This window comes from Gossypium hirsutum, chromosome D10 (genome assembly GCF_007990345.1).
Source record: "Gossypium hirsutum isolate 1008001.06 chromosome D10, Gossypium_hirsutum_v2.1, whole genome shotgun sequence".
Lineage (NCBI taxonomy): Eukaryota > Viridiplantae > Streptophyta > Magnoliopsida > Malvales > Malvaceae > Gossypium > Gossypium hirsutum.
Genome location: NC_053446.1, coordinates 15201359 through 15207535, shown reverse-complemented (window position 1 = coordinate 15207535; position 6177 = coordinate 15201359). Strand labels below are relative to the sequence as shown.

The window sequence follows — 6177 nt, the reverse complement described above, 5'->3', positions numbered from 1 at the left end:
TGCATTATTAGCATTTTGTCTCGCAACATTGTTTAAATCCCCTGCACCTTGATTATTCCAACTAAATTTTGGATGCTGCTTCTACCCTAGATTGCAGGTGTTGAAATAAGGGTTATTATTCCGGTTAAAATTACCCATGTAGTACACAGATGCTGAGTTTGATGGGCATTCATCAAACACATGGTCTTCACCGGAATAAACACATGATAGTTCAGTTGATTTCATCTCCTGGACTGCAGTGGACCTTTTCATTATTTTAATCATATTAGCTAAAGAAGATACATGGGCTGCCAACGAAGTGATTGCATCAACCACCATGGTACCAGCAGCTTTCTTACATATCCAAACTCTCATGGTAGGATATTGATAATCATTATGGGCAATCTTTTCCAAAATCTCATATGCTTCATTATAAGATTTATCGAACAAGGTACCATTGGTAGAAGCATCAACTACCATCCTCGTATGCGCATTCAACCCATTATAAAATATCTTCATGTGCGTCCAGTGCTAAAATCCATGCATTAGACATTTTTGACGTAATTCTTTAAATCGTTCCCAAGCATCATATATCGTTTCATCCTCTGATTTTCAAAAAGATGTGATGCCATTTCTAATCTTGGCATTCATCTTTGGTGGATTATACCGTAGCAAAAATCTCTGGTAAAGATCATTCCATGATGCCATTGCTCCTGATGGCAACACATTAAGCCACACTCTTGCACGATATCTCAAAGAATATGGAAACAATTTAAGCCTCAAGGCATCTTCAGGAACACTCTATTCTCTAAACGAGTCACAAACTTCTAGAAAAAGTCTTAAATGCACTCTAGAATCTTCAGTGGGTAATCCACCAAACTGTCATACTGTTTGCAACATCTGAAACATTACCAGTTTCAGCTCGAATTACTGAGCTTGAATATGTGGTCTAACTATCCCTGGATTCAAATCATCCAAAATTGGAACAACATGTTCCCGAATTGGTCTACCTCGATCAACTATCAAACGTTGAATAGGAGTATCAACATCCTAACCAATTAGATCATTATTGAGACCATGATTATTCAAACCAGGATCATTTACTTCCCTAGCCATATTACGTAGCTCTCTGCAAAGTTCTCTCCATCTCTAGGTCAAAAGGATACTCTTCGTTAGCAGGAATGCCTCTTCTCATACACTGACGGCAAACCTGTAGAAACTGAACACAACTAAGTTAGCTAAAACTAAGAAAACAAAACCAAATTTCACCAATTCCCAATCCCCGGCAACGGGGCCAAAAACTTGTAGATTGTGAATATGACGTGTGAATTGAGCAAATATACACGTCGAACAAGTAATAAAGTGATAAGTGAGATCGTCTCCATAAGGATCAGAACGATATAATTTGGTCGAGTTATTGAAGTAAGGTATGATTAATGTTATGAAAAGTACCAATAAGAATGCAGTGGTAAATTGAAGGAGTAATGACATGTGCAATATGATTAACTAATAGATAATGGAAAATTCTATGACAAGACAAGAGTAAGAATGCAATGGAAAATTTAAGAATAATTACGTGAAAATATGCAATCGAACAAGTAAGCAACTAAAATGTTATGGTGAAGATACTATGGCAAATGATAGAGGGTCTACGATATTGATTTGAAAGGTCAAGATTACTAAGATTCTACCCTTTCTAATAGTAATGCCTTGGAAAAACCATACTCAATCTACTGCTTAGAAGAGTTTTAAAATGGTCAATTTCGTTCGAGAAAAAGACCACAAGTTACATTACCTTAAGCGATATATGTCTATATGCCTTTAACATGAGACCTTGCACTTTTTTGTTTTCTTTTCATATGCGTTGCTCTATGTTTAAAGGCTACTACAAGTATTCGGTCGAACACTTGTTCATATCATTCAATTTCAATCTCATTAACCAAAACTTTTCAGAATTAGATTAATTTAATGAACATGTTGTACATCCATCTATGTCTAGAGTTTGCAAACATGTAATTTTGTAAAAAAAAACCACTGAATGAAACAATGTATTAAAGTAGATCTACACTTCAATCATTAAAGAAAATAAGAGTTTCATCAAGTAATCCCAACCCTATGAGATTTAGCTTATGGGCTGGCAATTAAAATTCAAATCCAAAGTACCATTCAACATAATTTTCATCAAATCAATTCAAGAAGAGTAATCAAGAAATAATGGAAGAACTTAGGAAGATAGCATTCGCTTATCCAGCCTACGCTCCAGCGATGTAGTGTCCTGTGGTGGCTAAGAAGGACTGCCTTCGTCTTCTTCTTCATATCTCTACTCAACTGCTACACTCTATTTTTTGCTTACGGATCTCCCTTTCTTTTCTTTTTGTTTTTCCGCCCCTTTTATGGTTTCCTCCTTTGGTTTTTATAATCATTTTCCCTACAGTAAATCCAATAGCCCATGATTTTCTTCCCTCTTTTTCAAGTAGATATATCTGGTACAAGTTTAACTGGACATAAGATCGATATGCTTTGAGTACTAACGAGACATCTTCCCGACATTGCCATAGCATTCATGTTGACATACTGTCCAACCCTTTTGCCTTGGAAAACCTTCACTCATTTACTTCTTATTTCTCATCTTGCACTTGCCAATCCACTACCACACACAACCCTTCCACAAGCAATTAAAAATAACTAACATTTAAGTATAGTATAAGAATACTAAAACAAGAAAAATACTAATTAAATGTCCTAAAATGCAACTAAATTCATCTAAGTACAGGCAATTAGCTAGATATAAAGGCATGAAATATAATTTTTTTTCAAGAGTTATCAATAATATATCCGCCCGTGTAGAATCTGAGGTTTTTAACTTAGGATGTTTCTTAGTAAAGAAAGAGTGTGCCCATGATAGTGTATGCCTATGATGGGATACACCCCTGAGTTTTGTATATCGAAAAGCTATCAAGTGTATGAAGAAATCGTAGAATACTTAATTATCTTTAAAAGCATGCCTTTTGAGAGTCACCGTCAAAGGTAGGGTATGTCTGGCTTGTTCGAATATTATGCAAGGTGGGTTCTGTAACGTGATTTTCTAATAGTCAATTGAATGGATTGGTTGGTCAAACAACATCTACATCAAATTCTCTTTCATATTTTTCCTAGATTTTGTAGGGAATTTAAAGAAAAATTTATGTATACAACCGACACTTGTCAAGATTTATTAAGGGGAACTAAGTATATATATGGTATGAATAGAACATACAAATGGCTTTCTTTCTTCTGTTCCACACTCAAGTTCTTCTTCTTAAACCTAAAATATTATTTTCTTCTTCGTTAAGCTAGAAGTTAAGGTTTTTGGGGTCATCAGTAGATATTTCAACCTCTTGGTAAGTTTGATAGCTCTGCATGTTATGATTTTGAAAGAGTAAAGATGTTAAAAAGCATAAATATAGTAGGGAGTGAATAGGAGACCTTGCACGAGGTTGTATGTAATAGATATATTGCTAAATTGTATGTAAATGGAGTTTTAATGTAATCCTATGTTTTTTTGAGCAGTTGCTACTGCTGATTCGGGAAAGACGGTCGAATTTGGAACTTAGAGCTGTAGTAAAGGTGAGTTTCATATGAGTCTTTATCCTAACTTATGTTTTTTTTATAATGTTAAATCTTGTGTTGATTTCTTTTCAGATAGCTGGTGAGTGTATATGTGTGTATGTTTGTGTGTGCGTGTGTGTGTGTGTGAATTATCGTAAAGATTCTGCATAATTACAAATGAGACATATGAGTTGCTACGTGAATAAGATGATGTGTGGTATGTACGCATATGAAATCAAGTATAGGAGAATATGAATTCATCAGGAATGTGGGAATGATTCTAGGTAAGTGTGTTCTATGTTAGATGAGTAAAACAACCATTTATGATTCCTCCGGTATGGTAGGTACAGTGTTAACTGGACTGGCAGATCACGACATGTAGATATGTGTAAGACCATGTAGTAGAGAACCATTGCATCATATATAATGAAAATACTCATGGTGATGCCTCCGGTAAGATGTAAACTAGACTGGTAGATCATGAGATGAAAATATGTACAATACCATGTGGGAAAAACCCATAGCACCCTCTGAGATAGCCCGTTGGGACAATAAACACGTAATTCTCTATAAAGTTTGTATGGCGTATTCTTTGATGCATGTGTGGCGTATCTATAAAGCCTTCGTGGCAAAAATCTGGTTAACCGCCTTTGTGGTGAGATCTAGGTAAGCTTTGAGACTCTCCACTAACTGATGCTATGATAAAGATATCTCTATTTGGTTAGTCTTATAGAAAAATTGAATATGCCTTGGAGCCATTTCTTGAAAAGAGTTCCCAAAAGTGTTTTTGAAGAGAGAATTCGCCATAATAACTCATTAGTACAAAGAACTTGGAGTAATCATATATATGGGTGGTCTATGTGTTTCACCATATCTGAGTTGAAGTTATTTAAATTATTTGGTATCCACCAAATCATAGTAGTTCATTGTGGGTATAGAGGTTATCTGGAGACTAAGTTGTCCACCAAGTTGGCCTTTCTAATGACAGGTAATAGGATTGTTTGGGATTCCCTAGAATGACTTAAGATGTATCATCCATCAGAGTAGGTTGTAGTTTGATTTGATCCAACTACTATCCTGATAGCTGCCAAATTTAGTATGAGAATTCACCAAAGGTGTGATCCGTATGAACTTCATCTAGAAAGAGCAGTTAGTATATATATCCGCCAAAAGTAATATCTGTGAGAATGTTGTCCTGGGTGAAGTGCTCAACATCTATTTATGTGGAAATCTTTCAAAGTAGGCTCTATAATAATGTCTTTCTATAGGATATATCCGATTTACAAAAAGTAAATGAGATCTGCATCGAGTGGTGAAATTCGAGATCTGTCTAATAAGTGAATTGTATGTAGGGTGGTAAAGTATGGAAGTTGGTTTATATGTATACGCCTGATATTAAGGAAGTATCTACCAAAGGTAGAAAGGAAATTCAGAATCCTCAAGATGAGGAATTAAACAATAAATGCTTCAAGGTAATATGGGTTAAAACTTACTAAGTTTGTTTGAACTTACAAGTGTTTGTTTATGTTTTAGGTTCCGCTTTAAGAGTAGGTATGTCAAGAGGGACCAAGCCAGGATTATGCTAGGATAGTAGTTCGAGTTGTGTCATTATGCATACAGAGGGTACCATAGGAGCATGGAGCTTAGTACACTACGTCATGAAGAGTCTATCTTTACCAATGTTTTCAGTTGTAGCGTCTTATGCTATTTTTGAAATTTTGATGTATTCTTAAATATTTTATTTAGGCATAATTGCAAAAAAAAACCTTAACGTTTGAGGGCTTTTGGTTTTGTGCCCTTGACCTTTTTTTATTGACACATCAGTCCAATTTTAATGGTAAATGTGAGTTGACCATCAATCAAGTGCTGATCAACGAAGTAATCCTATATGACGTCATAGATGATAGCATACTCTTTTATCATTTGTTTCTATCTTCTTTCTTCTCCTTCCTCTCTTTCTTTCCTTGTTACAATAAAAAAATCTCGTTGTTTCAATTTCCTTAGAAACCCCATTAGAACTTGAAAAATAAGACCCTTTGATAGCACAAACATGAGATTTCCCAACAATAATTTGGGACTAAGAATTATATTTAAAAGCTTTAGGAATAAGATTTATACCAAAGTCCAATAAATCCTAACAAAACACCTGGAAATTTTTCGTAGTAATGCCGTAAAGAAACCCTTCACCACTAGAGAGAGAAGCCATGGAAGGAACAAAATTGAAAGTGGGAATCGAAGATATCTTGTTAGTTTTATCCTAATATCAATGGTACAAAAGAACCCATTTTCTCCAAAATCCGTCGAGATTGGGCTTGGTGATCCATAACCAAAAGTCATAACAAAGAGCAAGGAAGAAATGGGTGGCAGAAAATAGCATTTTTGGAGTGGCATGTGTTATGGTTTTGGGGGGTTTTCTTTTTTTGTAAGTGAAGCTTTTGGAAAAGTGAGGTGTTAAATTGTGGAGTTGAAACTGAAAGAGAACTGCAATTTTTTTTACTATAACAACTACATGGAAAGAAAGAGAGGAAGGGAGAAGAAGAAAGAAGATGGAAACAAAATTAAAAAAAATAGATGGTGTCATCTATGATGTCACGTAGGCTTATTTTGTTG

General features: G+C 35.1%; 1 non-coding gene across 1 annotated transcript; it reads left to right on the top strand.

The window, feature by feature from the left end:
* The first annotated feature begins 514 nt into the window (after positions 1-514).
* LOC121222894 (small nucleolar RNA R71) lies at positions 515-621 on the top strand. The gene has a single exon (XR_005920263.1). It is a non-coding gene; the product is annotated as a small nucleolar RNA R71 (small nucleolar RNA).
* Positions 622-6177: the final 5556 nt, after the last annotated feature.